The sequence below is a fragment of the Drosophila elegans genome, unplaced genomic scaffold, assembly GCF_018152505.1.
Source record: "Drosophila elegans isolate 14027-0461.03 unplaced genomic scaffold, ASM1815250v1 contig_149, whole genome shotgun sequence".
Lineage (NCBI taxonomy): Eukaryota > Metazoa > Arthropoda > Insecta > Diptera > Drosophilidae > Drosophila > Drosophila elegans.
The window spans coordinates 14,025,394-14,045,627 of record NW_024545513.1 but is presented as its reverse complement, the minus strand read 5'-3'; the positions used below and the strand labels follow the sequence as shown (position 1 = coordinate 14,045,627).

Here is a 20,234-nt window from a genome sequence, read left to right as displayed (position 1 = left end):
CTAACCATGGTTAAAGGCCCCAACAGGGTCATCCAAACACTAAAACACTCGCACACGGAGGTCGATTCGACTCCCACTTCCACATTCAGTTCTCATGCATAATCGAGCAACGTTAAACAAAATTTCACTTGCCAGACAAACAGAGACGTTGTCCAAAACTGACAATCAAAAGGGGGGTGGGCTTCGTGGTGCCTACAACATTTTGACAGCAATCTCGCAAACACGCACACAAGCCGAAGAAAATTCTCAGCTCAAAGCTGGCCACAATTACAGCACCCAGAAGGGTAAAATGGGGGGTAATGGGTATTACAATGTGTGCACTGCTTACCTCATTCACCACCTCCACCACCTCCACACCCCCCACAACAGAAACACACTTACACACACATATCCACAGCCCCTTTCACTGTTTTCTGCTGCAGGGGCAAAGTCAACAAAGCGCGTAATTTACATTTAAGAATTGCTGCAAAAAGAACAGGAAGCAACAACAACTGGCAACTAACACGAACAATGCATTTGAATCGTTGTTGTTGCCGTTGTTGCTGTTGTTGCTACTACTGCCACTCGGAAAACAGAGCAAAGTGCAACAAATGGGAGGCCGCACTTGTAACTAAATTGTTTAATTATGATAATCAAGAGCGAATTAGGCAAAGGAGAACTGGGAGCCCAAGAAAGGAGAAAAACGGGGATAAAACGTAGCCATATGGCATTAACACCATGGCTAAAGCACTTTAAATGATCCCAAAGCGATTTATCCATGCAGGACCATTGTACATAAGCCAAACATTCCATATGAAATAATCATATAATAGATGAACATACCTTTTAATTTTTCTTGAAAAAATGCCAATGATAGCATTATATTAAGCAATAACCCATACTTAGTCCCAAAACTCATATTCTTTCTATTACCATAAATAAAAAAAATACTTCAACAGTAATTTTAGTTAATTTTATATTTTTATATACAATATTCTATACTACAAAATTTCCATAGTTGTCAAATAATTTAAAAACGAAATTTTCAAAGAAGCTTTTATAAACATTTTTCAAATAAAAACCACAATTTATCGAGCATTTTTTTCTTTTCATTTTTATTATTTAAAAAAATGAGCTAAGGATTTAATTTAGGTTAACGTAAATAGCTTTTGATTATTTGTATATCGGTTAATCCAAACACGTTGACGCCAAAGCAGAAATGCTGCAATGCAAATAATCAGTCTAATAATGAAATTAAAATGAGCATAGCAATTAATTTGAATCGGCATTAAGGCACGACTTCTGTGCAAAGAGCTGTGCCAAAACAGATGATAATAACAAAATTATAAGCAGTCAAAGAAAACGCACTATTAAGATATACAAAACAGAATGTAAACGCCATGATGCAAAAATAGCAAATGAACATACTGGGGTTGGCACAACGATCTGGCCTCCATAAGAATGCCAGGCAATTGCAGGACGAGATGAGGGTTGAAAGTTGAGGGTTCAGGGTTGAGACGAGGGTAGGACTAACGAAATGCGAAATGCAATTTTAAAGCATACTTTGGGGGCAACGAGCAGAAGCGAATACTTGCATACATACACTTGTGCAACTACTGTTTTTGTTTTTTTGTTTTTCTAGTTTTTGTTGCCGCCGCTGTTGGTGCTTTGTGGTGCGGCAGACGAGCGTGAATTTTAGCATAGTAATTAAAGTCTAATGGTTAAGTGAAGCCGCCGCAGGCCCTCACACACGCGCCACACTCACAAATGAGCAGAGTTGCAAGTTGCTGTCGCATGCAACGCTGGGCTTTAATTAATGTCAATGCTTGTTGACAACTCTGTATGCGCTGAAATGTAGGCAAGGGATTTGTGCACTGGGGCTGGCCGCAAGCGAAAGAGCGTGTGGTAGGAGGGGGGTGTGACGGGAGGCAGAGAGGCTACATGAGACAGTTGCAGAATAGAAAACTTTTTGCAAAAATCCATCTAAAATCTACAACTGTGCATACACACCGCTCACACACACAACAAATTCAAAAAGATCACGGCCATGGAGAACACAGACAAATAAGCAGATAGGTATAGATGTAAGTAAGTAGTTAAAATAAAAGAGGAAAGAGCAAAGACCAAAGACCAAAGACTAAAGTTCACAAATGTTGCACAGGATATTTTTGTGGTATTTAGAAAATTTCATAACCAAGTCACTCGTAAGGGAAAACCGGCATATGAGTTGCTGACAATTTGCCAACCATTTGCGGTCATTGCATAGTTTTGTTCAACTCGGAACAAATAAGCTTTGGCATATGTTTTGACCAACTTTAGTTTGAAAAATATTCGTTATAAAGGCTGAGGCATATAATTTTTTCTCTGCTATCCAAACTAAATTTTCGAATCTCAATTTTCATCTGTTTCGGCTTCAAAATTAATAGTTTCGGGATATATACCAACTGCGTAACCCTTTCGACCCCAACTTTTTCCCTGTCGAAAAAAAAATATTTTTTTTTTTGTATTCTGTTTGTATTGGGCCAAGCAGTATTTGAGTAAAGTTTGAACTCCCCACCCCCACTAGTTTGGGCGCTACCGGATGTTGCTTGTGGGCAACGTTGGGCCATAGTGTATATTAAAGAATACATTTTTAGTTGATGGTTATTTTTGTTTATTTTCAATTTTTAAGTATGGTAAGACATAAAACAGTTTTTATTGTTGTTACAGCATAGGTGTACTTTACATTTAATACATTTTGACATTGGGGTTCCTGTCTTACACAGTCTGCAACGCCCTTTTTCAGTAAATACCACCCAATGTTCCATGCAATCGTAACGCATAGAATTTGTAGGATTTGGCTGAAACTTGTATTTTTTGGATTGATTGGAAGACACACTGCTAGTTGGAGAACCCAAAGATATTATTGAGTTTTCTCTTTGCATATTTGATGGCCGACCCCTCTTTTTTTCAAATGAAGTAGAGTAAGTACATTGTAGCAGCTCATGAGCAACTTCCATTTGAAATTTGATGAGCGGTATATACTTTTGATTTGGGTTTAGAAAATGAAAATTTTTTCTATACAGCAGCCATGCATTTGTCATTGATGTTCCCAAGCACCAATAAAAAATTCTAATGTACCACTTTCTTGAACGGTGGTTTATTTTATATAGCTCCAAAGGCATGTCCGCTAAGTCTACTCCTCCCATACCCTTGTTATAAGAGCCGATATAGCAGAAAGCTTGTATTCTTTTGACCAAGCCATTTTAAATTGAGGTACTTTTATGACACCCAAGTACAATAAAATTCCGATATACCTTTTTATTTGATCTCCAGTACATTGCAGCTCTATGCCGTGCTCTTGCAACCCATACAAATTAGTTTGATTTGTAATTAAATCAATAACATTATTGTCAAAAAAGCTGCAGAAATACTCTACAGGGGTCTTCACTTCATCGATTTGGCGATTACTATCTTCTTCCCAAATACACCCTGGAGCTTGAAATGGCCTATTTCTCCACTTAAGTGTTTTGGGATCAACTTTTTCAAAGCAATTATCAGCCACAACACTATTTTCTTGAATGCTTTTTTCATCAATCAAATTTTCAATATGCTCAAATTCTATTGATTCTCCCCTTTCCAATATACTTTTTAAATTATTCTCCAACATTCCAGAGATGTCTTCCATTTCATCACCACTTTCTTCGTCACTGGAGACATCCCAATCGAAGTTGACAATTCTCTCAATATCATCATTTGATAAACCTTTTTCTTTTGGTCTCATATTTTGGTGGTGCAATGGCCCAAGGTTGCTCACAAGCAACTTTATTACTTTGAAAATTCCTCAGCTGTTTTTTAATAGAAATCAATTAGATTGAACTACAACATGCATTAAAGAATTCATTTATTAACAAATTTCACTCACATTCTTCAACTTTTAATGCGTAATTAAAAAGTAAATCACTTTCTTTTCAATATACCTCACAATACAACAATCACTTTTTACGCGAGGCACGTCCAGCACATTCCAAATAATTTCGTCAAATGATGCGCAAACTAGAATTTTTTTGCTTACATTCTAAGTATACACATCAAAGCACCGTTATCTCGAAGAATAAGCAGACAAAAACAAAAGCACCGACTACCGATAGCCGTTAAACTTTTGAAATTGCTCACAGGCAACTTCGGGGTCGAATGGCCCCGCAACAGCAACAAACTGTATGTATTTAAAAAAAACCTAGTAATTTGACAACAATGCAAATTGTTAAGCACTTTTCAAATTGAACAACTCGGGAAGAGCATCCCCTTGCAATCATTAACTCCTTGATGAACCTGCACCTCATTTGGTCCATTCATTATTAAGCCAACCTCATGCTCTTAATAAGCAATTTGTGAGTCAGTTCGATGCCGCCCTGCGATGGTTAATGTTCGTGTCGGGAGCTGCACTTGCCTTCAATCAATCAAAATGCACCTCGATCCCAACATAATCCACAGCCCACCAGCACACAGGCTGGATGTCATTTTTGCCCTGAAGCGAGCGTAGAGTAGAGTGCAAGGATACAAAGTGGGCTGCCGGGCCGAAAGGCATTCATTATGCAGCTCCGCAGTGGGTAACTGCAGCTGTAGCGGCTCACTGGATCCGGGTAGTAGTGCCACTGTCGACTTTTGCAGCTTTGATTTATGCGCGAACACGTCGACAAGTCGAGGAAAACGACCGGCAAAAGGGACGACCGACCAGCCGACCGACCGACCAGCCGACCGACCGACCAGCCGACCGACCGACCGACACAAGCCAAATTACAAGAGACGGCAGTTGTTGTCATGTTGTCGACTTTGCTAAGACGGAGCTTAGCTAATTGTGAAGACAGCGGAGAAGAAATCAAAGGCAAAGCCGGCAAAGTTGGCGAACAAAAACTCATTAATAAGCCGACAGCTGGCAGAGAAATGGGTCACAGACACACAGGATGACGCCGAGGATGTTCCACGGATGTTCCGAGGATGAGAGGCAGTAGTTGAAGCAGTAGATTGCCGTGAAGAGCCTGGCAAACAGTTGCATTCTAATGAAGACACTCACACACAGACGCCAAATCAGTGGAGCTAATTAGACCTGGACCAAGCGCCCCCACCCACAGATCTCTGCTAATTTGGCATATTTTTTGTCTCAAAGCCCTTGGAATAGCTCGCTTAAATGAATTTAAATGCCTGGCCGAATTATGCTGGGCGAAAAGTTTCAAGTGAACTTCAAGTTAAGCACGAAAGTGGAAGCCACTCCAAGGTGGACGGGCAGTTGCCTTTTTAGCAGTCGAGTGACATTTGGAATGGAATTGGTCGTTGGGAATGCAGAATTCGACAGACGATTTTGTATCACGTGTTTAAAAAGTCGTATAAAAAAAACTCCAAAACTTTTAAATCTAGAAGCTAGAATTAGGTTTTACTGCAACATTTTGTGTACGTTTTCTTAGTTTTTCATGATATTTAGTTCATATAGAAGAAAAACGAAAAGAAGACTTAAAAAAATGGGAAATATAAAGAAACTTTTTGGAACGGAAACTTAAGTGAACATTTCGCCATTAGGTGATCCCATCGATCTCGTTTCCAGCTAACATTGATCTACACTAGTGGGGGATTGCGTCAGATTTTCCGCCAGAGAAGGAACTTCGAGTTCCTGCAGGGTATAATGAATTTAAATGTCGCACGAAAGTATGCTACACCGAAATGACATTACGTATTCGCCTCGTTCCACAGGCACTACCCATACCCTTAACCATATCCATACCCATCCGCCCCGTTGGCCGGGGGCAAAGTTTACAGTTACCAATTCGCGCTCTCTCCCTCTCCTCCCTGTTCTCCCTCTCTATCGCCTCCTTTTCTGACCTTCTTTTATGCTCTTTGCAACTGTGTCTCTTTCGGCTGTTTGGTACATTCAAATTCATGACTACGGCCGCCAGGTGGCGTGGTGCATGTGTCAAACGGCGCGCCGCTCATTTTGGGCAAAATTGTGTGGGCGTGCCCAGGGGGGGCGTAGGAGTCAGGGGGGCGGGGCGCATACAAACAACTTGCAACAACTTTGTGCAAAAGTTTTTCCCTTCGCTCGTTGCTCTTCGTCGTCACAATTTGGGTGTTTTTTTTTTGCTTGCGCACTTTTTGGCATTACTTCGGTGCCACAGCGGCCAGGACACACTCAGGACACGCCCCCCTCCTTCCCACTCTCCCTCCACCAACAACTAACCCCCATCCTCCATGCAAATAAATTCAAATATGCGCTCTGCGCCCGCAGGTTAAATAAATTTGCGTCGTCCTTTCGCGCTGGCTAGCATCCCCATTCTCATCCACATTTACATTCTCGCAGCCAGTCCCACATCCCAAATCCCCCACATCCCCCATCCACGTGCTTGGTCGCCTCATCATCATCATCATCCATCCACTGGAGGAGTTCTCGGAATGGAGGAGACCCCGAACCCGGAAGGTCCCAGCTCTGGTTTCGGTCTGGTTCGGGTTCGCGGCACTCGCGAGGCCCCTTCTCTTCGCTTCCAATCCAGCTCGGAAATTTATGTAGAATAGAATTAAATTTACACTGCTCAGGGCCCACCGTTGTTTTTCCTCTTACTTTTCCCTCCCCTTTTGCCGCAAACGAAGCTATTTAAACTGGCAGCGCGTGTTGCGGAACGAAGGGAGCTCCCAAGGACCTTCGAAACAAACTGGACACGACGCAGGGACCGACATAAGAGTGAATTAAGGGGAAGGCTTTTGTAGGTCCGTCCCGTGATTAGCAGGGATCCGTAACTAATCGAAATATTGCTTCAGATTAAGTGAACTTTGGATAATTTAATAACCAATGTGGTCATTTTAAAATAAAACAAAAACAGAATTAAAATAAAATAAATTATTAGTTAAACAAAAACTTAATACAATTTACATGGATGATCTTTTTTTGCAGGATTTTATTAAGTTGAATTTCTCCAACGCTTAGTTTACAACGAAAGCAACATAATTCACATAATTCCCATTAAAAAAGATTTGCTCTCACTTCCGATCCTCAAAAAGGCTTTTAAATTAGTTGACTATAGCCTTGGCATGCGCTTCTCCTTCGAATGCCGGCCCACTTGCTATTGATATCTGTAAGCTAAGAATAACTTATTCTAATTTATGGTGACCCCGCATCTCCCTGCCAGCGAACACATCGCTCACCTGTTTGATATCGGAAATTTACATATAAAACGGGCTGCACCGGTCCCGGGCATTTTCGCGCCCCTTCGGCTCAACGAGGCCAACAACTATATACATAATAAACATCTCATCAACTTCTAAGCGAAAGCTGGAAAAAAAAGGGAATAAACTTGGGGTCGGGCTGCGAGTTGAAATTGGAGAGAGGACAAGACCAGAGTTTCGGGCTTGTGGACCCGGAATGGCGCATTGTGGGTTGATGGGCGGTGAAATTAGGCAAGCGTTGAGGGTTCGAAAACCAGGCAAACATTTCACAAAATTAAACACAAAGCACTCACACACAAAACGAGGCGGATGGGATGGGAGGACAAACAGGGAAAGCGCGGTTTCTCTTCGCTCTCAGTTTTCTTCTTTTTTTCGGGCACAATTCAAACACAATCCATCGCGTATTCAAGCTACATAGATGCTCCACTGACACACAGAAAAAAATTAGCTTTTCAATTGGTAACTAATGCTGCAGCTTTTCTTTTCTAAAGAAAAACTCAAAACATAAGCAATAAGTATCTTTGCATGAAAACTATACAAACATGAGAATCCGTTTGATTATTTCATAACGATTACAAAACTCTATACAATTATAAAGCAACAGATTTTTCCTATGCAGTTGTTATACCGAGCTTCGTTCAATAAATTTGAAAAGGAATTCGGAAGGAGGGGTTATGGCATAAGTCCCTATAAGCGCAAGCACACACACATTATGATCGATGTGAAAGTCGACGCAGATTCGCATCTCTTTCATCGAATGCGAATTTTACCAACGTATGCTGAATAAATCGATTAAGCCGTCTTAAATTTTTCATACCCCCGCTAGCCAGCGCCCCATTCGCATTCCCATTCTCAATCCAATACCCATACCCATACCCATACCAATTGCGATTGCAAAAATGCCAGAATTTCCTCTGCAATTTCCATAACGAAAATGAAATGCCCCGATATTGACCAAGCCCAACCCCACCCACCACTGGTCGCCTTGGCAACTCTTCCTTTCCGCTGACCCAAAATCCCCGATTCGGAGGCAATGGGCAGCTGTTTGCCTTTTGCGCATTTGACGAGCCAGCAAAACAGCAAATTTATTTCGGATTTTTACATTTTCGAGCTTGCATATACATGGTTAATTTTCCCCGAATCCAGCCACTTGAGCAATTAAGCACACACAAGCCAAGTGCTCTAAGCACAGTGGTCAATGACTAAAAAAATTATGGACAAATATATCAGAAATAGAAAACATTTTTTAGGTACTACTACTGTGCATTGCACCACAAAGTTGGAAAGAAATTTGTGCGAAAATCATTGTAAGCATTTTAAAATGATTTTTTGCCTGAACTTTTCGGATTTTGTCGACTGTTCCTTGGGGATGATGGATGGGGATGGGGATGGGGATGGGGATGGGGATGCTCAATCGAATTTGCCACCTTTCAATATTTGGCCACTTGCAGCTGTCACAAATCTCAAAAATGACAAAAATGTTTCCCGGACAAAGCAATTAAGTTCCTGCCGAGCTACGGCCTCGACCACGTCCTGCGAATTGACACAGATACAGATGTATTTACAGATAGAGATACAGATACAGATACAGATACAGATACAGATACAGATACGGTCTCGGATTGGGAAGTATTATCTGCATATGCATCTGAATCTGAGTTGGGACCTGCATCTGCATCGAAACGTATGTATGTGGCTCAATCATGTAATGGCAATTCTGCTGGGAATACAATCCACTGAATGATTTATTGCACCACACGGACACACACAGTCGTAGGTTCGGAAGCAATTCAGTTTTTGATTCTCGAATTTTTGATTCCTGTTTGCCGTTTGATTGCCGGCCATTGAAAATATCATGGCATGAAATGCATAACCTGTCCGGGCCAAACGATTTCAAATTTCACTTTCGCTGCTGTGGTCTCTGCATAACTTTAAATGACATTTACGATTTCAGTTTACGATTTTCTTGCCATTTAATTTTGACAGTAAACGGGAAAACGAAGCATTTTCAGACCAAAAAAAAAATATAAAGTAATATGCATATTAATCGAAATTGTGCAGAGTATTTTGTCTACTTCTAAAATACGGTTTTCATTTAATTTTTATGACTTTTTTTGCAACCCAAAAAAAAAACAGAAAGATTTTCAAAATAGATACATTTTAAACCTGATGCTCAATGTCCTGTCCAGTGTAAATGCTGGATGAAGGCGATCAATTTTAAAAAGTCGAATGCGTAAACATTTTTGGTCACAAGGTTTTATACTAGACAAATTTTTTAACTCATTAAGAGGTGTATTTGTTTGATATTTTATAGTACTGATACTCGGGCTTCCAGCTTAAGCTTTTCAAGTTTTTTTAGTGAGCCTTTCAGGCTATAAGACACATCTTTAAAATCTTACTTTTGAAAAACGAAATGAAGTAAATATTCTTAAATACGTTATTGTTGTTTGCTTTTCCTGTACACCGGAATAAGTTAGAACCATCTTCTTTGTATTTGTGGGCTAAACCGAGAATAAGCTAGAAGAAACTTGGTCCTCAAGTCGGTTTCTTCCTTTTGCCGACCAGCAACGTAAGTTGAGCGACTGCTCAACGTTTGATCAGCATGACAGAGGTTTCTAGTGGAGGTTTTCCTGGAAAACCAACTCCCTTGGCTTGTGGTTAGAAGGGGAGATGGAGGGGGTCTGCGAATTGTCACCGGTCCGTCGACGTTGCCTTGGTTATTAAACTGCTCGGCACGTTGCGGTTAGCCAGCAGCGCTGACGACGACGACTAAGCCAAATAAGCAATTTAAAAGCCACAATGTCGGAGGCAAAACCGAGTGGCAACTTGGCTGAGGTTGAGGTTGATGGGGAAGTGGCTCTGGAGGCGTAACCAAATGCAGCTAAATGCGTTGCTTGGAAAGAAATGCGGGGCGGGTATGACAATAAATTGAGGCAATAAAAAAAATGCGATTTATTTATACATATTTTGCCGTTGAAGTATAATTCTAAGGATTCTGTTGGTCCTGCAAAGTATTTGTAATCTAGCTTAGCATCAGCTATGCCAGTTACATTTTGTTTTTTAATTAAGTGTACCGTAGTGACTGGTACACCCAGAGAAAAACCCCATAGTTAAATTAAACAATCAAATATTTTAAGCTAACATTGTTTTTCAAAATATAAACTTAATTAAAGTAAACTAAGAACATGATTATGTAATTATTAACATATTTAATTGGTTTATCAAATAATTAAGTTAAGATATATATTTTTTTAAATTTAAAACTTATATTTCCATACTTAAAAATAAAAATAAAGGTGTAACACACTTTGATTGTTTGGTCTATATATTTCAATTTTGATATGGTTAATTCAAAGCGCTAGAAAATGTATCTGCGTTGGTTAAATTGCACAAAATGTATTAAATTTTACAGAAAATCTAAAAATGTATATAAATCGAAAAGTAATTTCCATGTTTAAGGACCAGTTGTTAAGCAAATAATTCAAATAAACTTCCTTGTTGCTGAGTTGTTTAAATTTTGTTATAATATGTAGTTACCAATCTAAAATCATGTTTCTCCCTTGTTAAGGAGCACTGTTTGTTAACCTCTTCAACGACCGAAACGATCATTCGTGCGAAATTCAATACCAAGTCAATTTGATAACCCAAGAAAACTTATTTTCCCGGAATCTGGTCTATCCCATCCCTTACATGCTCGCTCCCTTATGGGTTTCAGTGACTAAAGTTCAGCCAACATGTTGGAGGGGGAAAAATCAATAAACGAAAATTGCTGAAAATAAAAAGGAGACGCATAAATATCATAAAAGGCAGAGGGCTCCTTCCACTTCGTATCCAAGCATTTCCATCTCGTTCCTTTCATAATTCGAGGACGTCGAAGGACGAGGGACTTGCGAAGCAACTTTGCCTTTTGTTTTTGACGCCGTTTTTCGCTTTTTATGGCCACCTGGCAGCGCAGTCGACTTCGATAGAGATAATACGGGCATGGATGAAGGCGGGTCGGGGATCAAGGGGCGGGGCGACAGGATACATCCCGGGAAGAGCATCGGCAGGACACAAAGAGCTCAAAGTTTTGCTTTATTGTTTCTAAAATGTGCTAAAACAAAATAAACAAAAGAGCCGCCAAAGACAGATGCTCAAAGGGTCTGAAAAGTGGGCGGTGGCTCGAATCCTTGGGCGTCTGCTGGCTTCGGCATGTGTTCACCATAAAAAGTTGGCCTACACACCGGTTGGTCCAAGGGCGAAATGAAAACATCAACGGACCCAAAGTCAACCCGATACCCTAAATCTTTCCCCTTTAAAAAAAAAAACCACCCTTTTTTGTTTACTTTTTTGTACACAACAGGGAGAAGAGCCTGTTGTTTTTGAATTTTCTTTTTTTTCGGGGGCATTCTAATGAAAACATTGCGTGAAAGTAAACTAAGCACACAATAAGCCAACACTCTCCCACACACAGAGCCATACATACGGAGATGCACAATAAACAAAAAGAAATAAAGGGAAAAGGGGTCATCTCTTTGGGCGTACACAAAATACCAGCCAAGCCACGTGTTTTGTCATATGCAAAACAAAGTAAAGTCGAGCCCAGCGAACAAGAGATGGAGACTTAACCGAACGGCAAGTAAAGCGAAGGCAGTAAACTTTAGCAAGGATATAAGAAACCTTTGAGTCGCTCGTTCAGTTTTTCCGTCCTTAAGTCGATTAAGAATTTGCTTTACAACCCGAAATGAAGAAATTATGGCAAATGTTTGAGCAAAGCCCAATTTGCGCGACATTGGTTTTCGTCTATCAAAAAACACAGTCCAGAAACTAAAAAATTGATTTGTTTAGAATTGAAAATAAATAAATTTTCGTTACCCTAAGTAACCAACGCGTTGCTCAAACCTTCCATGCTTGTATTTTGTTCAATATTTTTGTTTAGCAACAATAAAAGATACACCAAACAAAGAATTGTAAAATTCATTCGTAAGTATTATATAAAAAATTCAAGAAAAACCAATTTATTTGAAATGTTAGAAGAAAAGCTTACGATATCAATTGCATTTTTGAAATATTGTGATTATACTTTTTTGACTCTACCTATTTATAATCACTGTTTTCAAAAATATTTCAATATTTCAAGAAATATGTCAGGAAATAAAAGTGAAATTTTAATTTATCTCAACACTTTAATTCCCTATAACATCCAAATTTAAAGTAGTTATGTAATTTGTTACATTTTACGTGCCGCGCTGTTTTATTTAAAAATATTTTTGATATTTTAAATGAGAGAAGTATAAAATATTTACAAAGCAACATTGTTATATTGACGACTTGTTGTTATTGATTTTTCAAAACATTTTACTTTAAGCCAGCAAGAAAAGCTACTATCAATGACACAACAGACATGCATTACAAATTTCTTCCATTTAGTTGTGAAAATAAAACTATATTCATTTCACTACGGACTGGCTTAGTGTTACGAATCCACAGAAATGTAAGCCTTTGTGTTTGAAATAATTGGTAGAGTGGCTATTTTGCAGGTGGACATTCAATGTATAAAAATGTATATCCTGCAAATGCAAATCGAGTCACATCCTGGCAGGTGGCAATTGGCAAGTGGAAAGTGGTGATAGCGGCCGCTGTGTTCGGTGGTTCAATTGGTGGTGCATGGCAGTATTTCGGTTTTGGTTTCGGTTTTGGTTTCAGGTCTTGCGTGTTTGAGTGTGGGTGAGTCACACCGCATGGACTGGTCATTCCCATTCTCAGTCCCATTCCTTTCCCGCAGCCTTTTTTAGCCTCTCGCCTGTCCTGTGTCCTGTATGTCGGTGCTGTCATGTGTGACGCGTGGTTAAAAATTTGATATCCTTGAGCAGCGAAGGAGAAACAATACCCAAGCCTCTAGCTCGTACAGCGAGCCTACTTCGATGTTTTTTCGGGAGGCGCAACGTAGAGAATGAAGAATATAAAAAGTAATTTAAGCGTAATGCCAGAGAGGCACACTTGAAGGACGACAACAAGTCAATTGAGAGCCCCAAAAAAAAATCAATGGCTTGTGTGGGTCAAGGAAAGGGATATATATATATATATAAATATGTTTCAAAACTCACCGACTCATGTGTGCCGGTGGGCGGGAAGCGAAAACTTTGCGTTCCCCCATGTAATATAATTTGAGTTGCAAACTTGGACAGAGGGCTCTCAGCTAGAACTGATTGGAAATCATAAATGAAAGGCCGTCTGCAAAACTTGATTTTAAAACTCTGGCCAGGGTTTCTCTGGGCTCGAATTGTTCCCAAATTGATTTAAGGGGTGGCGGGGATAACTCGCAATTTCTATCTAATTTCACAACTTGCAGAGTCGCATAAACTTTTATTCCCATTTCGGTTGCATGTTGCAGGGATGGATATGGTGCACGGTGCACCCCGCTCGAGTTGAACGATTTATATGCGTGGCGCGTTGCGAGTGAAACAGGCGCTCTGGGGAAGAGTGGGATGGCCAATGCACTCAACGAAAAATTTCCGCTGGAATTGAGCAACAATATATGCTAAGTCCGAAAGTCCTTTCAACACCTTGCTTCTAGACACCTTTTTCAAAACCCCAACGTTTACTGAGGCACTCCCCCATGTAAGTTTTCAGCAGAAAATTGAAGAAATGACTTGAATTTTCGCCAAGTGTGGAAATAAGCAAACGAAATGGCAAGCCAAATGACCAAAGTGCAGTGGAAATGGGGATAATGCAGACGGACAAAGGCGCACAGGTAGGCAGAGGATCCACCTCAATAAATAATAATTCTGGCTCGCCTCGGTTGCGAACGTTGAAAGTTTTGTGTGACCAGCCAGACGACATTGCTGTTGCTGTTGCTGAGAGGATGTGCAAGGATGTGCGAGGATATGCGAGGATGTGCGAGGATGTTCGTAGCCCTGGGGCTCGGCTTCTTATTTACTCTGGCTCCCACCGTAGCTGTCCTTGTTGGTGTTGTTGTCACGTTTTTATGGCCAGATGCAGTGGCATGTTTCGCATAGCGTGTGCAACATAAATTCACTTACCTGTCGCACACACACACACACATACAGAGGTGCAGGACTCGTAACCGTTGCCCGGTTTATGGAAATTAAGCAGGTTTTATATCCTCGCAAACGGGCTAAATGCCACTGCGATCACAAATGCAGCAATATATCGCAGCGTAAATATGTTTGAGGTCATCACGGAAATATAATCAAATAGAAAAAGCATTTGGTCAGCAATTACTAGGGTCTTGAAATCACTTATGAAGATGTTTTAAAATGTGCAGTCTTTCGTAATGAATGTTGTAGAGAATTCGAAAACCCTCTTTCCAAATTTTTGCTTGGTCGATTGTGACTAAAAAAAAATACTTGTATCAGTAGCTATAACTCGAAAATAGGTCTCTCATTCAATTGCTATTCTCCGCACTAATCGCATCAAGTTGATGGCTTATTTTGTGTATGCTCCATTTCGGTGCTTACAAAGCTCAGGATGTCCCAGTTCTTTCGTTTCGTTTCTTTTTACTTTTTAGTATTTTTCGCCATACTGACGATCACAAGGCCACTGGCTCAGCAGCTAGCCTAATATTTGGCCATTGCAAACATTTATTGCACCAGCCCTTTCTGAAGTGCAAGCGGTGGGGATCACCATACAAATGTGGCGAACCATTTGGACAACAATGGCAGGAACAGCAACAGAAACCGAAACAGGAAAAGGAACAACACCGACAATTGCAACGTGACGAAGCGGCGTTCATAGCATATTAGTTAAGCACACACACAAATGCATCTCGGCGTCGGCACACGGGTCGTATGCGCAACATTTTTCCACTCACAGCTGCGTCGAGCCATATGCCAACATCCGGATTTCGCACGCACACGATGGCAACAAAAAAAACTGTTAGAAGGAAGCATAAAATGCGGATTCTCGAGCCCGAGCACGGCGAGAAAATGTCACAAGAATTGTACTTCAAAGCGGTAGTTTTTTTTGCATCAAAATGGCTCTTTATCTTTGGAATTTGATTATTTAAAATGTAACACATAGCATTTTCCTATTATTTTCAAATTCAAACAAAATTGTGCATTCAAACACATTCTAATTTAATAGAAATCAATTGGGTTTTGAAATCACTAATACAAGTTATTAAAAGTTTCTTAAGTAATTGTAGCTGTATATTTTTAGTCCGGAAATCCGATTCGTTGTGACATCTTAAAAAGTTTTTTATTTAAGACATTAAGGCATCCAGACATTCCTTATTCGTAGTACTTGGCAAAAACTTTAATAATCACATTGTTGTACAATGTTGTACAAACTAAACATAATTATTTATGTCCTTAAGGTTTTTTTAGTTCCTTAAATTTTCTTAAGCAGTCCATTTCGTTGTATTAAATTGAACTTACACATATTGTTTGATAAATAGCTCAAAACTGCAACGCGTATTTTCACTGTGCACCAAGTCAAACATGAAGGCCCAAACTAATGGAGCTACCCATAATGCTGCTCCCTCCCATCCTGCATTGTAACAACGGAGGATTGCACAGTCGAGTGCTCAGGAAACGGCAGCTGGAGATGCAGAAGAAGTGGTCCAATTACCAAGGAAACTCAAGTTCAGCTCGCCAGCTGTTGCGGTCAATTAATGAGCACTGCGACTGTCGAAACAGAGACCTTCAAGCGCATCAGATTGGACCGAGCTGCTCAGTCACTTTAGATTGCTTTGGGACATTGCCTGACAAGCGGCTTGTTGCTAAACAATCGGCATTATCGGAGAGTCGAGGAGTCGAGCCAATTCCAACACTCAAAGCATTCAAAGGGACTCGTAGTTGTTGAATGGAAATCTTGATGGTCCGACTGACAATTCAAAAAGCTGGGAAATTATTTCACCGATTTAGCATCCATCTACAATTGCAGTCCTGTTTGTGAAACAACTCAATCAAAGTCACAAACGATTTTTGTACTTTACCTATAATAAATTGTCAAGATATTTGCAAGCGAACCGACCTCTTTGACGACGTGCAATTTCATTTTATTAAAACAATGAAATTACTTTTATAAGCTTGTGCATACAAATTCGCTGGTTTCTGGGAGTGCATTTTTTTTAAAAGTTCTAAGAAAGTTTTAAGCAAGAAACACGGAGAACTCTGGGAAATCTATATTATTAGTAGAATGTCTAAGCACTTTAAGCTTAAAAAAATGTTGCTTTTAAACGCAAATCGGATTAAAAAATGTTCTTTGTATATTGAAACTTGAAACTTAAATTTTATTTGTGTATAAGCCGCTTAAATAGGGTTCTCTACTTATCATTTACAAGATTTTCCTAAACAGCAAGTAGGAGAATTCAAATAAACAAAAAGCGTTGCTTGCATTTACCAACCAATCGGTTACTCATGGAGACATGAGCACATAAAATGCCTTTCTTAAGCACGATTTACCCTTACTTTTTAGTGCCAATGACTTCCTGTGAGTTGTAACCTCGTTAAGTCATTTACTATCAAGTCAATGAAATGGATTCGTTGGTTTGTTTTTTTTTTTTGACGAGCGTCAGTAGATCGGAGCAGGAGTTGAAGGATTGAAAACTAATTAGTGACAAGCCAATGCAGCCATCAAGCTAATGCAATCAGAGCGAGGGGCGTTGTGTGTGTGCGTGGAAGCTAGTGTAAATACACTTCGATTAACGCTAAATTAGCTCTCGCTGAACTGAACGGATCGAACAAAAGCCCGAATTGTCAGTGGATGGTGACGAGGACGATGTCTGGGATGGTCAGGATGGCAGGATGGCAGGATGACTGGATGGCTGGTTGGCTGGATGGCTGGAAGGGATGAGCATGATGACGCCGTTGATGCTGATGAGAGAGCGATGACGACAGCAACCAGGGTGACTGGTTGGGGGAGGCACTCACTTATCTTTCTCCTGGCTCTTTGTGCATTGTCAGCCCCATTGGCCATGGCGCGGCGTCGAATGCATTTGGCTATGATTCACAACACAAAAGATGCAGTGCCAAAGGGAAGGGGCAAAAGGCAGGGGCGTACAACTTGTGGGTAGCGGATAAATAGATGTATAAGCGGGTTCTATCTATACACAGAGTGCTCCTCCATCACTCCCTTACTCGATTCAGTGTGTGTGTGTGTGTCTGTGTGTGTGTGTGTGGCAATTTGCTAGGCGCTTGCCTCGCTCAAGCTGACAAAACAAGTCCCTGACCCCAAAAAGTAGGCAACAAAAAGCGTTGGCTGCTTTGTCAGCTTCCAGTTTAGACCCCTAAGTCCCACACCCCCACACACTCCCACATACACCCCACACACACACACACACCCACGTCCACGACTCTTGGTTATGCTAATAACCAATATTTTAGAGCCAAGCCGCCGTCTGCTGTTGAAATTGTCGCCAGCAACAAAAGCGGCGGGGCGAAAAAACAAACTTTTCACAGATAGCTGAATCATGCCGCAGACAAAGGATATGTGGGGATGTGCTGGATAGGAAGTCGAGGATGAGACAGACGAGTACAAGGCATTAATTTAACAGGATAATTGAAAATGAATAGTTGGATGTGGCAAGACGTGGGGGCAGAGCCGACAACATCCGGACATGCGACAAATCAATGCGGAACCAGGAAGGGACCGAAGATAATAATTTAGAGGGAATTTCCCTTGAGCCAAGCGGGGATTTCCCGAACCGACTACTGCTCCGATATAACGACCAGCTGCAGCTTTAAGGGTTTATTTATGCCAGCAATGATTATTCATGGCTCATTCGCAGAAGTTCGGTTTCATTATGCAGAGGCAATAAAAACTATAGATATTATTGGCCAACTTGCTTGTGGGGTATTTGTTTAACGAACGAGGGTTAATAAGTTACACAGTAAGTCGGGCCGTTCTTCAAAAAAGTATATTGAACATGCGCTTAAAGAAAAAATAAAATGTTGTTACATTTCTAAGATAAGACTTTTACCAAATACAGACGTACACACGTTTGTTTTAAACAAGTTTTAAAAAGTTTTTCTAAAAAGACCTTAATTTTAAAGACAACCATGTGGTTTACATTTCTAATAACTTATTAAATAATCAAACAATTCTGATTTAGGCATATAGTTTATCTTCTAAGCTTCACATTTTATTTGTTTAATGTCGAGCACAACTAAATTTCAAATACACTGGCCACCTAACTGAAAATACTAATCCCACCGCTCACAGGATTTCGTTTCACAAATAAACATTGAAATATTGACTATTCATAGCTTACCTTTAGCCACAAGCTCATATGCTTGGTGGTCAATGTGAGTTTTGCCTGGGTTGCGATTTCGATTCGATTCGATTCGGTTCGATTCGATTAAATTGGTTTAGATTTTGGTTTTTGGTTTGTGTGATTCGTGTTTGGATTATTTAGTTTAAAGAGAATTTTACATTAAGAATTGGTGATTAGACACACTTTAGGTTTGGATGGATATATATTTAGATTGGGTTAAGGTTTCGATTTATACTGCTGGTTGTTTGTTTGTCTATTAGCTGTTGTTGTTACTGTTCAGCTTTTGGCTTCTGGTTCGCCAATTCCGAATTCTGGATTCCAAATCTGGTTATTGGCCAGTTGGGAATTCGAGTACAATAAAATTGAACTTGGCAAACACAACGAACGAACGAACGAACGAAGGAACGAACGCATCAAACGAACTGGGGAACTACGAGAAACGAGGAACGAAACGGAAATTACGTAACTTTACTGGGCTAACGTACAATATATTGAGTGTGTGTGTGTGTGTGGCTTGTAATTTCTGAGGTGGCTGATCCACCGATCGACCCAATAGTCATCTCTTCAGTCTTCTGTGTGTGTTTGTGGTTCTGTGTGGCATTCTCAAATGATAAATCGATAACCACTAGCTGATGACTTCTCGGGGCATGCAGGTTTGGCTAAGAAGCAGGCAAATCGCAAGTGTGTAAAGGAAGTCGGGGATCGGGGGGCTTATTTACAATCGGGACTCCGGCCAATCAGTGGAAGTTTTTCAAGTGCCAACGCACAGGAACCATCTTGAGAACTTCACTTTTCAGATGCTTTTCTCAGTCGGTCCTCGCATCCCAATTTCCAAAGAGTTGAGTGGTAAAGTTTTTGTTTTTGTTTTGTTTAAAAGGAGAAGTTAACAGAGTGGGTAAAAGTTCAAGGCATGTTAACTAGACAGAACAAGAAAGACAGACAGAGAGAGAGTGTGAGAGGGAGAGAGAGAGAGAGAGAGAGGCAGACCGATAGTATAGCTATAGTTTACAGTTATAGTTATATTTATAGTATTTAAAGGTAGATGGAAAAGAATAGAAAACAAAGTTGAAGTGTGATCTAAATATTTGTTGTCAAGAGTCAGATCTAAAGTGGCAAACATGGCAAGACAAATAGGGGGCGATACGGCGTTTAATTCTTCGAGGAGCTACGCTAGAGGTTCTAGGGGGATGCTCTATATGCACATATTACGGGAACGAACATCTAGTAATGCATTTTTGGTGAAGCTCACATTTTTCAACTGACGACATTTTGGACAAGTGGACTTGGAATCTGGGCTCTGCCTTTCTTTCTTTCTTTATTTGATATTTTTTGATTTTTGGTTTTTGGTTTTGTTCATTGCGATGTGGTACAGGTCGAGGCTGGTAATTGGTGGTTGTGGTTCTTGGTTCTTGGTTATTGGTTCTTGGTGGTGATGGTCGTGATGGTGGTGGCAATAGTGGCAATAGTGGTTGTAGTGGAAGTAGTTCTAGTGGTGGTGGGCGGTGGTGGCATTAGCTTTAAACAAGCGGGCGAGCGGTGAGGCGGTGGTGGGTGCAACGTTTTTCAGTGGTTCGCAGCTCTCGTTTTCTCAGTTCACTTATTGTCTGTGCAGTATTGTTATTACTCGGAATGCTTAATATTGAGGCAACATAAAATTGTTAACTGATTTGCCATGTTGCCTTGCTTGTCCTTGTTCTCTTTTCCCTTCTTTCGCAGACAAAGCGCAAAACTCAAAAACTCAAAGGCAAACTGAATAACTAAAAGCGAGTGCCAATGACACTGAATTGGAATGGGGATGGGGATGGGACCGGGGGTGAGTGGGTGTGTGGGTGGATGGTGTCTCGGTGGT

At 40.5% G+C, this 20,234-nt stretch overlaps 1 protein-coding gene across 1 annotated transcript in view; it reads right to left on the bottom strand.

Moving 5' to 3' along the window:
* Window positions 1-20,234, bottom strand: part of LOC108140872 — a 94,230-nt gene that overhangs the window by 72,110 nt on the left and 1,886 nt on the right. Inside the window, 1 exon segment of the mRNA XM_017263902.2 lies at window positions 18,383-20,017. The gene's annotated coding sequence lies outside the window, so the exon portion shown is untranslated.